The sequence below is a fragment of the Hyla sarda genome, chromosome 2 (assembly GCF_029499605.1).
Source record: "Hyla sarda isolate aHylSar1 chromosome 2, aHylSar1.hap1, whole genome shotgun sequence".
Lineage (NCBI taxonomy): Eukaryota > Metazoa > Chordata > Amphibia > Anura > Hylidae > Hyla > Hyla sarda.
In genome coordinates, this window is record NC_079190.1 from 87,007,507 (window position 1) to 87,025,135 (window position 17,629).

The window sequence follows — 17,629 nt, forward strand, 5'->3', positions numbered from 1 at the left end:
AGTTGAACGCCGCGTCTAAAGTGAAAGTATGCCGGTTAGCTCAGTGGGTTTCGCGATTTCGCCGCGGCTATCCCGAACAGCTTACAGGACAGCCGGAGGGTCCCTACCTGCCTCCTCGCTGTCCGATCGCCGAATGACTGCTCAGTGCCTGAGATCCAAGCATGAGCAGTCAAGCGGCAGAATCATCGATCACTGGTTTCTTATGAGAAACCAGTGATCAATGTAAAAGATCAGTGTGTGCAGTGTTATAGGTCCCTATGGGAGCTATAACACTGTAAAAAAAAAGTGAGAAAAAAAAGTGAATAAAGATCATTTAACCCCTCCCCTATTAAAAGTTTGAATCACCCCCCCTTTTCCCATAAAAAAACCAGTGTAAATAAAAATAAACATATATGGTATCACCGCGTGTGGAAATGTCAGAATTATAAAAATATATAGTTAATTAAACCGCACGGTCAATGGCGTACGCGCAAAAAAATTCCAAAGTCCAAAATAGTGCATTTTTGGTCACTTTTTATATCAATAAATCATCAATAAGTCCTATCAATGCAAAAATGGTACGGCGCAAAAAATTAGCCCTCATACTGCCCCATACATGGAAAAATAAAAAAGTTATAGGGGTCAGAAATGACAATTTTAAACGTATTAATTTTCCTGCATGAAGTTATGATTTTTTCCAGAAGTACGACAAAATCAAACCTATATAAGTAGGGTATCATTTTAATCGTATGAACCTACAGAATAAAGATAAGGTGTCATTTTTAGCGAAAAATTTACTACGTAGAAACGGAAGCCCCCAAAAGTTACAAAACAGCGTTTTTCTCTTTCAATTTTGTCTCACAATGATTTTTTTTGTTTCACCGTAGATTTTTGGGCAAAATGACTGATGTCATTACAAAGTAGAATTGGTGGTGCAAAAAATAAGCAATCATATGGATTTTTAGGTGCAAAATTGAAAGAGTTATGATTTTTTAAAGGCAAGGAGCAAAAAACGAAAATGCAAAAACGGAAAATACCCCGATCCTTAAGGGGTTAAAGCATTTATTTGCAAATTATGGTGGAAAATAAGTATTTGGTCAATAACAAAAGTTCATCTCAATAATTTGTTATATACCCTTTGCTGGCTATGACTAGAGATGAGCGAATTTTTGAAAAATTTGATTTGGCTGACTTGCCGAATTTTCCGAAAAAATTAGGTTCGGGTTGAATTTATTTGCGGCGAATTGCTATTAAAAATGGCTATTTCTGGCCTACAGAGAGCCTCAATAGGGGTGTAGAACACTTTGCTTTGTCCTACCACGCATAGGGAGTGTGCTGTGTTCGTGAAATAATACTGTTATTCTGTATGACATGCAGATTACTGGCATCACAAGTGGAATCACTGCCGCAGAGCATCTGGATGTGACAGATTTTTTTAATGTAATTTTTATTTTATTTAATTTGAATTTATTTAAATTTTTTGATTACCCATTCTGGTGAGCATCGAGTTGGCGGTCCGCCGTGAGGCGACCTACCACCTGTTCCAGCCCCTGCTTTTCAGCACACTTGAAAATGGAGGGACTGCAGTATCAGCAACTTGGACAGGAGTACATTCAGCTTCTGTGCCATTGGATAAGTGGGCATATAAAGCTAGAAGTGGCTGCAGTGAAAAAGCTTGTACTTGTGTCTTAAAATGGAGCTGTCGGTCCTCCACCAGGTGAGATACTACCTCTTCCATTCCTTGCCTCTCTGTGCCCCCCTGACTGTGAAAGTGCAAATGTTTCATTTAATCAGTTTTGGTTAATTTTTATCACTCCAAGCTGTTTTATTGGGTTCTTGTGACAATTCCACAGGTAATATGACGTTGACGACCATAGGGCCTCAGTCTCAGCCTATCACCGCCCGCAGTGATGTCCCGCCTCGGCCGGTGATAGGCTGAAGCGCCGTGTGACGTACCGGGCTAAGGGAAGTAGGAAGTAAACAGTCCGGCCGACTGATCAGCTGTTGGGGGAACGTAGGAATGTAAGTGAAAGTTTGTTTTGTCTTTTTTTGCAGCCCGGGCAGGATGGAATAGAAAAAGTCTGCACCAGACATCTCCTTTAATGGAGTGATTTGCGTGATAGAATCGCGGCGATATTCGCATTCGCTGCAAATCGAATTTTTCATGAAATTCGTAATGAATTTGGATTCGTCATATTTAATTCGCTCATCTCTAGCAATGACAGAGCTTAAACGTTTTCTGTAAGTCTTCACAAGGTTTTCACACACTTTTGCTGTTTTTTTGGCTCATTCATCCATGCAGATCGCCTCTAGAGCAGTGATGTTTTGGGGCTGTCACTGGGCAACACGGACTTTCAACTCCCTCCAAAGGTTTTCTATGAGGTTGAGATCTGGAGACTGGCTCGGCCACTCCAGGACCTTGAAATGCTTCTTACGAAGCCACTCCTTCGTTGCCCGGGCAGTGTGTTTGGGATCATTGTCATGTTGAAAGACCCAGCCACGTTTCATCTTCAATGCCCTTGCTGATTGAAGGAGGTTTTCACTCAAAATCTCATGATACATGGCCCCATATTCTTTCCTTTACACAATCAGTCGTCACTGGTCCCTTTGCTGATAAACAGCCCCAAAGCATGATTTTTCCACCCCCATGCTTCACAGCAGATATGGTGTTCTTTGGATGCAACTCAGCATTCTTTATCCTACAAACATCACGAGTTGAGTTTTTACTCAAAAGTTCTACGTTGGTTTCATCTGTAGTGTTGAGCGGCATAGGCCATATTCAAATTTGCGAATATTCGCTAATATATGGACGAATATTCGTAATATATTCGCAAAATTTGCATATTCGTAATATTCGCGTTTTTTTTCCGCATATGCGAAAATTAGCATATGCGAAAATTAGCATATACATAAATTAGCACATGCATAAATTCGCATATGCTAATTTTCACATATGCGAAAATTCGCACGCCACACCACACAAGCTGGAAGCAGAGAGGGATGATCACTGTGATGTGTACTGTGATAAAAAAATAATAATAATTAAAAAAAAAAATAATTAATATTCGTAATTACGAATATATAGTGCTATATTCGCGAATATTCGCGAATTCACGAATATGCGATATTCGCGAATAAAATTCACATTGCAAATATTCGCGAGCAACACTATTCATCTGACCATATGACATTCTCCCAATACTCTTCTGGATCATCCAAATGCTCTCTAGCAAACTTCAGATGGGCCCGGACATGTACTGGCTTAAGCAGAGGGACACATCTGGCACTGCATGGTTTGAGTCCTTGGCGGCGTAGTGTGTTACTGATTGTAGCCTTTGCTACTTTGGTCCCAGCTCTCTGCAGGTCATTTACTAGGTCCCCCCGTGTGGTTCTCCCAGATCGAGGGAGATTATCAGTGGTCTTGTATGTCTTCCATTTTCTAATAATTGTTCCCACAGTCCCAAAGAAAAAATACTAGTACAAATATATTGGTAGAAAAATGTAGCAATACAATCTTTATTGACACAAAGCACATATATTAAAAAACATGTAAAATGAGTGATGGCACAAAGAAATGATAACACCATTAAAAGGCATGTACCTGGGACCATAACTATATTAAGGTATATGTAGATATAAGCAGGCTGATACAATTATACATTTACACCGTATATATGCCTTGAGGTAGTATGATATTAATAAAGTGCATAAACAAAGTAACATCCAGTATCAAACAAGCATGATAGATCTTACCAAGGGACATACCACCCCCTACATATGTTTCGCTCCATCGAGCTTCCTCAGGGAGAGGTCTACAATTTTGTTTCTGGTGTCCTTCGACATCTCTTTGGTCTTGGCCATAGTGGAGTTTGGAGTGTGACTGTTTGAGGTTGTGGACAGGTGTTTTTTATACTGATAACAAGTTCAAACAGGGACCATTAATACAGGTAACGAGGACAGAGGAGACTTGTAAAGAAGTTACAGGTCTGTGAAAGCCAGAAATCTTGCTTGTTTGTAGGTGGCCAAATACTTATTTTCCACCATAATTTGCAAATAAATTCTTTAAGACAATCAGACAATGTGATTTTATGGATTTTTTTTTTGCCTCATTAGGTCTCTCATAGTTGAGGTATACCTATGATGAAAATTACAAGCCTCACTAGCACAATTGGTGGCTGACTAAATACTTTTTTTTGCCTCACTGTACATAGAGGTATAGTATGAGGTTTGTAGACCTATATTGAAGCTGGCCATATGCATGCTGCAGTGGTATACATATTGTATAACTCTTCACTGTGCATGTCCATCTTCTACAGAGGTCCATGACCATGAGTCCTACACTGTACCTCTGTGTGGTAACCACCGGTGTATGGCGGGACCACTGGTGTTGTGGTTAGAGTGGTGGGATCTAATGTTATTAACTAGAGATGAGCGAATTGAAGCTGACGAATCCGAATTCATTACGAATTTCATGAAATATTCGATTTGCAACGAATGCGAATATCGCCGCGATTCTATCGCGCAAATCGCTTCATTAAATTCCATATACAGCGTTCCCGGCTAAAGGATACCAAAAATGGCGGATCCACGTGTGAGTACATGGGGCAGGGGATTATGGAAGGGCGGGAAAGTACGTCGGGAAGGGAGGTAGGCGGGATGACCCTGAATCACATGCGAGATGCAGCCTATCAGCATTCATTGACCCCTGCGATGTCACAGCCCTATATAATCGTCAGCCATCTTGCTGCTGCTCATTTCATCCATGCACTCAGAGAGAGAGAGAGTGGGCTGCGTGTGTGAATTGCTTATACCACAGCGTACCACTGCAACTGCTAGTCACATCAGCATTGCGGACAGACAGGAGTGCAGTGCTTTGGTGTTCTCACTGAGAAGGATCTTACGATATATAAACCTCCTATTCACATTATTGAGCATTACATCAGAGAGGGAAAGATAGCTTTTTGTTGCCTCATTCATATCAACAAGCTGCCTGAACTTTATGAACCATCTTATCACCTTATTTTTCAGCGCAATTCTGTGCTTTTTTTGCTCCACAAATCATCTGCTGGTTAGAATTGTGTGTAGACTGTATAAAAACCAGTGCACACCATTCTTAACACTCTGTGACAGAGTGCAATTTAGGGTTTAATCCCTGTTTTCCTTTTTTGTGGTGCTGCACTGTTGTGTCCTGCCGCTGTTCACAAACAAGTTTTTTCAGCGGACTGTAGTGTATTTGTCTGCCCTCATACGTGCATATCACATGCCTACATCAAAGCAGTCTACTATTTTGTATCTGTAACAAGTCTAGATACAGGGAAAGTCCTTGCGAAAGTAATCACCTGCTGGTGTTTAACAAAAACAGATTTTTTCTGCGTATTGTTGCACATTTTTCTGCCCTCATCAGTGCATACCGCATACATACATACAAGTAGTGTACCATTTTGTACCTGTTAATCTGTCAAGGGCCTACATACTGTGAAAGTCCAAACAATAGAACTCACTGGCTGGTGTTTTACAAAAATACAGATTTTTTTCTGCGTATTGTGCGCATTTTTCTGCCCTCATCAGTGCATACCGTATATGTACATCCAAGTAGTGTACCATTTTGTACCTGTTAATCTGTCAAGGGCCTACATACTGTGAAAGTCCAAACAATAGTACTCACCGGCTTGTGTTTTACAAAAATACAGATTTTTTCTGAGTAGTGTTGCACATTTTTCTGCCCTCATCAGTGCATACCGCATAGGTACATCTAATTAGTGTACCATTTTGTACCTGTTAATCTGTCAAGGGCCTACATATTGTGAAAGGGCAGCCAAAAGTAATCACCTGCTCTTCTAGACAAATACTGTTTAAAGAGTAGTGAAGCATATTGTAATAACCTCATATACGCACTAAGCATGTCAGGCAGAGAAGTTTCAGGACGTGCACAGAGGAGTGGCAGAGGCCTAAATAGTTCAGGCAGAGTTGGCAGCAGACTAGGGGCGAGTGGCAGCAGGAGTCGCAGCGAGAGGCCTGAGCTTCCGTTATCAGCCAGCGGTCGTGTCTCGACCAGCAACCCATCTGCCGTTTTCGATTGGTTAACACACTCATCCACCTCATCACAAGTGACATCTGACACCCCCAGTCAACAGTCGGCGGGTTCCTCAGACACAACCCTCAGTTGGCATGGCCCGGGAGCCATCCCCGTCCTCCCATTGCCTTTGTCCTATGCTGTTTCCTCTCCTAGAGAAGTATCTTATGCTGTGGGTTCAGCTCCACTATTCACTGAGGACAGTCTAATAGAGGACAGTCAGCAGCTACTGTCAAGCCAAGAAGGGAAGAGACATGCGCTGCTTGCTCCGCTAGGCGGCCAAGTAGTGATGCGGAGAGTGACGTGGGAGGCGGTGTTGCCAGGGTTCAGGGTCCTGAAGCAGACACTCTTGGGGAATCTGAGGAGGACATCAGTGACATGCAGACATCTGTTGATGAAGATGAAGCTGATCACAATTGGGAGCCGGGGGCAGAAGGGGCTTCATCATCATCATGAGAAGAGAGTTGCAGGTTGCCCTTGAGGCAGCAGCTGAGCCAGCAAGGCGGTAGCACGGTTGGCAGTCAGCTTGGTGGCAGGAGTGGAAATTCTGGAGCCAAACGTGCCCGGGGGAGACCACCTTCTTCGCAGCAGCCTACCTTTCCGGGAGGTAGTGGAACAGGGCTTCCTGGAGACGGCGCCAGTAGCAGTCAATTAGTGCAGACTGTAGGTGGGAAAATCAGCTACTCGGCGGTGTGGCAGTTTTTCATCAGGCATCCGGAGGAGGTTCACGTAGCCACATGCAAGATTTGTCGGCAGAAGGTGAAGCGTGGCCAGGTTCCCAATGTCGGCACCATGGCCCTGCGTCAACACATGCTTCGCCACCATAAAGCGGCCTGGGAGAACCGTGGCTCTGATGTAGTGGTCCAGCCTGCTGCATGACCCAGTGGCCATCCGCTCCCTCCTTCATCCAGCCAAGGCTCCACCACCTCAGCCGAAGGGAGCTGTATGTCAAACCCTCCTTCTGTCGCTCCAGATGCTCCTGCTTCTCCCGCTTTTAGTCAGCCATTCTGCCAACAATCCATCGGCGAAGCCATGTCCAAGAGACAACAGTATGCGCCCACTGATCCAACGGCGCAGAAGTTGAATGTGCTCCTGTCAAAGTTGCTGGCGCTGCAGTCCCTCCCTTTTCAAGTGGTGGACTCTGCACCTTTCAGAGAATTGATGGCTTGTGATGAACCGAGGTGGAGAGTCCCAAGCTGTAATTTCTTTGCGAATAAGGCAGTACCAGGTCTGCATAAGTTTGTAGAAGGGAAGGTGGGCCAGTGCTTGAGCCTGTCGGTGTGTTCAAAAGTTCACGGCAGCGCCGACATGTGGAGTTGTAACTACGGGCAGGGACAATACTTGTCTTTTACGGCCCACTGGATAAATGTGGTTCCTGCACAGCCACAACAGCAACTTGGACAGGTCACACCTCTTCCACCTCCATGCTCTTGCTCTCAGGCAGTTGGTCCTGGGACAGTGTGAGATTCTGCCTCCTCATCCTCCACCGTGTCCTTGGCCTCCACTGCACGTACAAATCTCGGTGGCTCTTCATTGTACCATGTGTGTAGGGCACGGCGATGTCAAGCTGTTCTTCACATGGTTTGCCTTGGCGAACGGAGTCACACAGGGGTGGAACTGATAAAATTCATTCGTCAAGAAATCCAAGTATGGCTTACTCCATGAAATCTGGAAATGGGAACCATGGTGACCGCGTGTCCGCGCTGCGACAAGGAAGTGGTGAAACATGCGTCCTGCATGGCTCACGTATTAAATCTGGTTCTCAAGCACTTCCTGACATCTTCACCCCATTTGCAAAACATCCTGACAATGGCAAGGAAATTGTGAATGCACTTCAGCCACTCGTACACCACAAAGCACACCCTCCTTGAGCTGCAGCGTCAGAACGGTATCCCACAACAAATTCTTAATTGTGACGTTGCCACACGTTGGAATTCCACCCTCCATATGTTGAACAGACTATACGAACAAAGAAAAGCCATCACCGATTTCTTGATGATCCAAGCAGATAGGAGTACTCCCCTGTGTAACTTCAATGTGAACCAGTGGCAGCTCATATGTGACACCTGCTGTTTGCTGAGGCCCTTTGAGGAAGCCACATTATTTGTATGTCGCCTGGATTACGGCATGAACGACGTAATTCCACTCCTACATTTCCTACAACAAATGATTGAAACAATGGCTGGTCACGGCAATGGAGACGTTGTGCCTACATCTCAAGGCTACATGAGCCCTGTGGGGGCTGAACTGGAGGAGGAGGATGAGGGGCAGAGTGGAGCACAGTTTAGGTTGGATGAGATGGCCGGTGTTTCTAGTCAACGGACCAGAGAGGTGGAGCAGGAGCAGCCAGAGGAGCTAGAGGGTTATGAGGAAGGCAAGACAGAGGACCCAGACACACAGTGGCAGTATGCAGTGGAGATGGAAGCAGGTAGTCCCTCCAAGTCACTGGTGCAAATGGCACAATGCATGCTCAGTTGCTTGCTTAGTGACCCCCAAATTGTCAAAATTTGTCAGCGGGATGACTTCTGGCTCTCCAACTTATTGGACCCTCGCTACCGTCCCAGAATGGGGGCCTTTTTTTACACCCACTGAGAGGGAGGACAAACTGACCTACTACAGAGAGATCCTACGTAGTCAGTTGGCCGATGCCTATCGGCGACATGGTCCATCCACTCGCAGGTCTGACTCGGGGGGACCTCTGCGCTCAGCTTTCACTGCCATGGCGGTGGGGAGGGGAGGGGTGGCAGGAGCAGTACCAGCTCCATCAGCAGCAGCCTGAGTCTACAGTCGCTGATGAGTAGCTTTCTTCACCCACATAGTGAAGCAACTCAACAGCAGCAGGTAGACATGGAGCAGGACCTGAACCAGCAGGTGGTGGCATACCTTGACATGGCCATGCCAACAAACATTGAAGATCCGCTGGACTTCTGGGCAGCCAAACTTGATTTATGGCTGCAACTAGCAGAGTTTGCCCTGGAAAAGCTGTCCTGCCCGGCCAGTAGTGTGCCATCAGAGCAGGTGTTTAGTGCGGCTGGGGCCATAGTCACCCCAAGGCGAACTCGTCTATCCACGAAAAATGTGGAGAGACTGACCTTTGTGAAGATGAATCAGGGATGGATCAGCCAGGATTTCCAGCCACCAATGCCAGATGCCTCAGAGTAGATTCACCATGCTGCTACACCAACACTTCCAAATTATGGTTATGAAACCCTCTTGGGTTATCAATTAGGGTTATGAAACCCTCTTGGGTACTGCGAATGCCTGCTCCTGACTCATCCTCTGTCTTTCAGGAACTACTTGCCTCACGGATGCTTCGGTCCTTGAGCCTTTAATTTTTGGATGTTTAGCAGTAGCTAAATACATGCTTAATGCAAATTTCAACATTGATCTTTAACCCCTTAAGGACCGGAGGTTTTTCCGTTTTTGCATTTTCGTTTTTTGCTCCTTGCCTTTAAAAAATCATAACTCTTTCAAATTTACACCTAAAAATCCATAAGATGGCTTATTTTTTGCGCCACCAATTCTAATTTGTAATGACGTCAGTCATTTTGCCCAAAAATCTATGGTGAAGCGGGAAAAAAAATCATTGTGCGACAAAATTGAAAAAAAAACGCTGTTTTGTAACTTTTGGGGGCTTCCGTTTCTACGTAGTACATTTTTCGGTAAAAATGACACCTGATATGTATTCTGTAGGTCCATACGATTAAAATGATACCCTACTTATATAGGTTTGATTTTGTCGTACTTCTGGAAAAAATCATAACTACATGCAGGAAAATTAATACGTTTAAAATTGTCATCTTCTGACCCCTATAACTTTTTTATTTTTCCATGTATGGGGCGGTATGAGCGCTCATTTTTTTGCGCCGTGATCTGAAGTTTTTAACGGTACCATTTTTGCATTGATAGGACTTATTGATCACTTTTTATTCATTTTTAAATGATATAAAAAGTGACCAAAAATGCACTATTTTGGACTTTGGAATTTTTCTCATAAGAAACCAGTGATCAACGATTCTGCCGGATGACTGCTAATGCCTGGATCTCAGGCACTGAGCAGTCATTCGGCGATCGGACAGCGAGGAGGCAGGAAGGGGCCCTCCCGCTGTCCTGTCAGCTGTTCGGGATGCCGCGATTAGCCGCGGCTATCCCGAACAGCCCGACTGAGCTAGCCGGGAACTTTCACTTTCACTTTTAGCCGCGCGGCTCAGCTTTGAGCGCGCGGCTAAAGGGTTAATAGCGCGCGGCGCCGCAATCGGTGCTGCGCGCTATTAGAGGCGGGTCCCGGCTTCACTATGACGCTGGGCCCGCCATGATATGACGCGGGGTTACTGTGTAACCCCGCGTTATGTCAGAAGAGCAGGACCAAGGACGTACCGGTACGTCCTTGGTCCTTAAGGGGTTAAATGTAAGGGGTTATGAAACCCTATTGGGTACTGCGAATGCCTGCTCCTGACTCATCCTGTTTCTCTTTCAGGAAATACTTGCCTCACTGATGCTTCTGGCCTTGTGCCTTTCATTTTTGGAAGTTTAGCAGTAGCTAAATACATGCTTAATGCAAATTTCAACATTGATCTTGCAATGTAAAGGGGTTATGAAACCCTTGGGTGTACTGCTGATGCCTGCTCCTGTGTCTTTCAGGAATTACTTGGCTTACTGATGCTTCTTGGCTTGGGCCTTAAATTTTTGGATGTTTAGCATGAGATAAATACATGCTTAATAGAAATGTAAACTTTGATCTTTCAATGTAAGGGGTTATGAAACCCTCTTGTGTACTGCTGATGCCTGCTCCTTACTGTGTGTTTCAGGAACTACTTGGCTTATTGATGCTTCTGGGCTTGGGCCTTAGATTTGGATGTTTTGCACTAGCTTACATACATGCTTAATTGCGATTTCAACATTGATCTTTCAATCTTAGGTGTTATGAAATCTTCTTGTGTACTGCTGATGCCTTTTCCTGACTGTGTCTTTCAGGACCTACTTGGATTACTGATGCTTCTGGTCTTGGGCCTTACATTTTGGGATTTTTGGAGTAGATACATACATGCTTAATTTAAATTTCAAAATTTATGGTGCAATGTATGGGTTATTAAACCCTCTTGGGTTATAGTTTTTTCAAATTTTCTGATAATTTTCTCAGAAGTTAACTTGAATTTTCCAGAGTATTAACCAAGACACCATGGAACACTTGTTGTGTGTGATTTTTTAATTGAAATTTTTCCAAAATAACACGGTGAGGGATGAACTCTGCTTCTTTATGTCAGAACACATTACTTTAGAGAAGAATGTCTTTTTGTGGTACACCGTCATGCATTATAGAGTCTTCTGGACTCTTGGATATGCACTTGTTATAACACAAAGGTATTTCGTCAGACAACATACCTAAAATAACTTTAATGTTTTCTTCTGACTGAGAGAACTATTGAATTCTTCTAGTACACCTTTTAATAAACACTGAAGTTAGCCTTTTTTTATTCAGTCTATTCTTTATTGTGGGAATCTCAATTTTGTGCAAGCCTTTATTTGATTTAACTGGGCTACAGCTGACTGATGTGTCATGTGACTCAACACTGTTATCCACTTTTAATGAGAGTGTCTAAAGGTTGTCATTTTTACTTTCTATTTAAATTGGAGTGTCTGTCTGAATTTCTGAGATAGAATCTGCTTTCTGGTGATCTCGAGTTAAATAATTAAAATCCTCAAAGGATTTACTTTTTGCTTCTTTGGATGGACCTATTTCCTATGTGTGTGAGTCATAGTGGTTTCCCATTGCTTCAGCCACCTCAAAGATGTGGCATTCAGACACCGTATAGTCTAGAATCTGCTATCAGTTGATCTTGAGTTACATAATTAAAATCCTCAAATTAATTACTTGTTGCTTCTTTGGATGTACCTATTTCCTATGTGTGTGAGTCATAATGGCTTCCCATTGCTTCAGCCACCTCAAGGATGTGGCATTTATACACTGTATAGTCTAGAATCTGCTATCAGGTGATCTTGAGTTAAATAATTAAAATCCTCAAATTAAATGATATTTCAATCATATTGCTTATTAAATCCCCCGGTGTACTGCAGATGCCTTTTCCTGACTGTTTTTATCCAGACCTAATTTACTTAATGATGCTTCTGGCCTTGGCCCTCAAATTTTGTGATATTTAGCACAAGCTTTATTTAAATTTCAACATTGATCTTGCAAAGTAAAGGGGTTATGAAACCCTTGGGTGTACTGCTCATGCCTGCGCCTGCGTCTTTCAGGAATTACTTGGCATACTGATGCTTCTGGGCTTGGGCCTTAAATTTTTGGATGGTAGCACTACCTAAAATGTATCTTCAATAGAGATTTCAAAGTTCACCTTTTAATTTTAGGGGTGAAATTGTTGTGTTTTTTCTTAGGGAGTGTGAAGCCCTGGTGTATACTCATGTATCAGCCAACTCCAGGCTGTGCTATTCAGGCAATATATGGTTTACTGATGCTGCTGCTGGGCCTGGGTATTAAAATTTTATCATAGGCAGCACCCGCTATCCAAAATCTTCTTCTAAAATTTCAAAAATTGTTGTGTTTTTTTGTGGGGATTGTGAAGCCCTGGTGTGTACTCATGCATCAGCCAACTCCAGGCTGTGTCATTCAGGCAATATATGGTTTGCTGATGCCGCTGTGGGGCCTGTTTCTGGGAAATTCAAATTTTATCACAGGTAGCACCCGCTATCCAAAATCTTCGGTTTAAATTTCTAAATGAATCTTTTAATTTTAGGGATTGTGAAGACCTAGTGCCTACTCATGCTGCCAACACCTCCACGCTGTGTCATTCAGCCACTATATGGTCTCCTCATGCTACCGACACCTTCATGCTGTGTCATTCAGCCACTATATGGTGTCCTCATGCTGCCAGCACCTCCAAGCTGTGTCATTCAGCCACTATATGGTGTCCTCATGCTTCAGCCTCATCCAAGCTGTGTCATTCAGCCACTATATGGTGTCCTCATGCTGCTAACACCTCCACGCTGTGTCATTCAGCCACTATATGGTCTCCTCACACTGATGCCACCACCTAGCTCTGTCATTGTGCTGCTGTGCGGCAGTGATTCTAAAAGCGATGCCGGTAATCTGCATGTTATTCTGAATAACAGTATTATTTCACTGCCCCAGCACACTCCATATGCGTTTTAGAACACAGCAAAGTGTTCTATACCCCTATTGAGGCTGTATGTAGGCTAGAAATAGCCTTTTTTAATATAGATTCGCCATGAAAAAATTCGGATTAAAACTAACTTTTTCGGAAAAATTTGGCGAATCGGCCGAATCAGATTTTTTAAAAGTTCGCTCATCTCTATTATTAACCCTGGGGGTCGGATGGTATTAACCCTTTTGTTTTTGTGGCACCAGTGTGGTTTTCGGGTTCCGTAACACCACATGGATGCATAGATTCTCCGCTATCCCACGGGCTATTAGTGAATAAAGATTACAAGTTATGGATAAACAGATGCTTTACTGAGTAGAAGACAGGTGTAATTATCTTCACAGCTAAGACCAGAATTCCCAGAGAGGTGGCCAGGACCCAGAGGAGCTCACAGCTTGCTTGACCAATACTTGTAATAAACTTGACTTTGACTTGTAATTAGACTTGACTTGATTATTTGTAGTGACAGCAGACATAGACTTGTAGGCTTACTGGAGAGACTTGTTGCTTTGTGGTACTCCAGATGCTGATCACTTGACTTTAAGGCCTCTGGTGCTTGCTGCCTCAGCAAGAACTTGTTCTCAGATTAGATAGTAAGATCCAAGAGCAGATGGAATCTCAGAGAAACTGTAATGGCCACCCCTTTATATAGTGGGGGGCTGGACTAAAGCCCATTGGTCAAGCTGTAGGTCATAGGTTAAGCAGGTGCTCTCTGGGAGTACAGGTTACAAGAAATCATGTAACTGCATAACATAACATGTGACAGGCTTACTCACAGGTCCTTGAGACATCCACAGGTCCTGTGGACTATCTAGACCAGGGGCCCTCAAACAATGGCCCGCGGGCCACATGCGGCCCGCGAGGAGATTTATCCGGCCCACCGCTGCCTAAGGACATCCCTGTGTCAGCACCGGGAAGGTGGCGCATGCAGGGACGTCACTGATGTCCCGTGCGTGCGCTCATAGCAATGGAGAGCGGAGGAGCGGAGCAGCAATGAGGACTTGCACTGGCCAGCTTGGTAAGTGTTACCAGCAGCACGTCAGCTTCGGTGCTCCGACCACCGCTCCTCCGGTCCCGGGATTTACTGCTATGGCCGGACTGGAGGAGTGGTGGTAGGAGCACTGAAGTGGGGCAGTACACAGGCATACAGCCTCCAGCCATACACTGTATGGCTGGAGGCTGTATGTCTGTGGGGGAACATACTGCAGCTAATGAGGGGAAGTATACTGCACCTAATGTGGGGAGCTCTACTGCAACTAATGTGGGGAGCTCTACTGCACCTAATGTGGGGAACATACTGCACCTAATGTGGGGGAACTATACTGCACCTAATGTGGGGGAACTATACTGCACCTAATGTGGGGGAACTATACTGCACCTAATGTGGAGAACTATACTGCACCTAATGTGCGGGAACTGTACTGCACCTAATATGGGGGAACTGTACTGCACCTAATGTGGGGGAACTGTACTGCACCTAATGTGGGGGAACTACAACCTAATGTGGGGGATCAATACTGCCAACCTAATGTGGGGGGAACTGTGCTGCATACTTAAAGGGGTAGTCCACTAATAAGATATATAAGTGTGGATAGGAATTTGTTTATGTTTTTTAAATTTTATTTTTTATCTGTAGTCTGGCTCTCCAACGGTCTGAGGGACCGTGAACTGGCCCCCCGTTTAAAAAGTTTGAGGACCCCTGATCTAGACATAGGGATCCTGTCTATGTATTAAAGGAACATACACACATTTATTAAACCAACAGAGAGACAACAGGGGGAGACCCTGCAGGGAGCCCCCAGGTCACTGAGGGACTCAACCTGACAGGGCCTACAGGTAGTACAGGACCATGTATCAGTACTGGGACATTACATCTGCATCATGCATGTGGCCATCTTCCACAGAGGTTCATGAGCACTATACTGTACCTGTGTATTGTGTGCAGAATGACATGAGAAAACATGATTATAATCATCATTATTATTATTATTTAGCGCAAGGCTGCCACGTAACAAAATCTTTAAAATAGAAGTGAAATGAATTAATTTCTCCTATATTTGATCTGGAAACTAAAATGTATTAGTTAAAGAAAAATCGCCTTATTAGTTTGATGTAGCCGGCTATTAACTATTTTTGTTGGGTCATAGGCAATTTGTCCGGGAATGCTGGGTGTTGTAGTTTTGCAACAGCTGGAGGCACCCTGGTTAGGAAACACGGTTCTACACTAAAAAGATAATTCACTATCTTTATATGTGTTTATTATCAAATCTCTATTGATACAGTTGGTACAAGCAAATATGTCTCAGCTGTGTAATATGTGCAAATAGTATAAAAGTACAGTATAAAGGTATGTTGAACATGAAACCGCTTACAGCTGTTACATTTTCAGAAATGTAACATGTGAGAGGAAATCCACCATCATATCAGGACAGATTTTATGTATACTATGTACCAACCCACCACGTACTTCGTTCTTCTGAACCTCTGTTTTCTTTGCTATTCTCGTACAGTTCTTCTATTACTGTATACTAACCATACATTTATAAAAATAAAAAAATTCTTACCTTTATAGTCTAGTTCGAGAGCAAAACGGCCCGTGAAGCGTTATGTAAAAGAGTTGACCTGAAATGCCTTAGTAAACAGGATATCAGTAGTGGACTTTTTAGATCACACTGAGCAATTGTTTAGGTTGTTCTTATATGAGATTGGTTGCACTGAAAGCCGTGCCTGTGTTTTCTTCCCAAAACTTGGAGTGGTTCCTAAAGGGAGGAGATTTATAAAGGCAGAGAACATGGCTCCAGAGATTTCGTACCAACTTAACCCTTTAATGACCACAATGAGTCTTTTGGTTGATGGGGCAGAAGTAGCCATGCACTCATCTCCTGGGCCAAATATTGCAGGAACTCAGCTGTTGTATGACAGCAGGGCCTCCTCCTCTAAGAGCCAGGAACAGAGAAATGTCCGGTTCTTGTAGGTTAACTCCTTAGATGCTGTGGTGAAATTGTGCTAATGGTATTTATGTGGTTTCTGGACACCTGCCTCCTCATTGGCACCCGGTTGAAACGATTGCTGGGACATGGATGGGTTTCCATGGCAGCAGAAGGCCTACTGAAGGTATGCCATGTATTTGTGCCTACTCAGCTCTGTCTCTGGCGGGGCCGGATAGGTCCTCTTTCAGTTTTATGTTGACAGGATAATGCAGTGCACTACAGTAGTAGTACAATGTATTAGTAAAACTAAAATAGAGAAAAAGAAACATAGCCGCACATCCACCATTTGTATTTTGATCTACTTGCTTCTCAGCATAAATAAAAAAAAACTAACAGGCTGTTATTATACATTTTGATCAAAAAGTAAAAACCCACTCGCCACGTCAAGGCCACCTATTAAGAGTGGGTCCCTAACCCATCATCGGCGTAGCGCCAGGCGGCGGTCACCACCACCGCGACACCATGCCCACAGGGGGAGTGACCCAGTGGCCAGGCAGCCCAACCAAGCCCCAGACAAAGCATCACAGTAACAATGACGCAATGTAACCACACCAATGTGAATACCTACCAAGTGCTCCTTGCTAGAGGGCTGGAAGAATGCTAGGAGGAAACCCTTATGCAGTCTCCTGCTAATTAAAAATTATGGGTCAAATGGGTGGAGTAGAGTGATGGCTATGAAAGAGGGGAAAAAAAGTAATGTAAAGGTTCAGCTCACCATAAGCAGCATGCAGACCCAGATCACAATGAACTCAGCACACCTTCCAGCGGAAGCCAAGGAATGAGCAAGGGCCGTGTTCCCAGGTATAAGGATGAAGCAAAAATGAGGAAAATCCGGCTCCCAGGACTGGATAAAAATATGAATCATATTAAAATCCAAAAATAGAAAAAGGGGGATGAAGTAAAAGCACAAACGAAACGCACCAACGCGTTTCGACTTGTTAACAAGTCTTAATCATGATTAAGACTTGTTAACAAGTCGAAACGCGTTGGTGCGTTTCGTTTGTGCTTTTACTTCATCCCCCTTTTTCTATTTTTGGATTTTAATATGATTCATTAAAGCCTATTTTTTATCCAGTCCTGGGAGCCGGATTTTCCTCATTTTTGCTTCATCCTTATGAAAGAGGGGACAGGCTACAATTGTAAAACAAAAATAGAGAAAAAGAAACAAAGCCGCACATCCACAGTTTGTATTTTGATCTACTTGCTTTTCAGCATAGAAGAAATTAGAATGCTACAGACACCGAAAAAAAATGGTGTGGAGCAATACCAAAAATAATAATAAGGGGATATGCAATCCTCACAATAATAACACCTGTCTATAAAGAAGTAAGGAGTGCTAATAAGCTCCCATAAGCATATGGTACTACAAAAAAACAATTGGAGCCATTTTAAGGAAAATTACAAAATAT

At 43.7% G+C, this 17,629-nt stretch overlaps 1 protein-coding gene across 1 annotated transcript in view; it reads right to left on the reverse strand.

Annotated features, from left to right (window-relative positions):
* Window positions 1-16,282, reverse strand: part of LOC130358751 (retinol dehydrogenase 7-like) — a 44,284-nt gene extending 28,002 nt beyond the window's left edge. The window contains exon 1 of the mRNA XM_056562484.1: window positions 15,795-16,282. The gene's annotated coding sequence lies outside the window, so the exon portion shown is untranslated. The remainder of the gene's footprint in view (window positions 1-15,794) is intronic.
* Window positions 16,283-17,629: the final 1,347 nt, after the last annotated feature.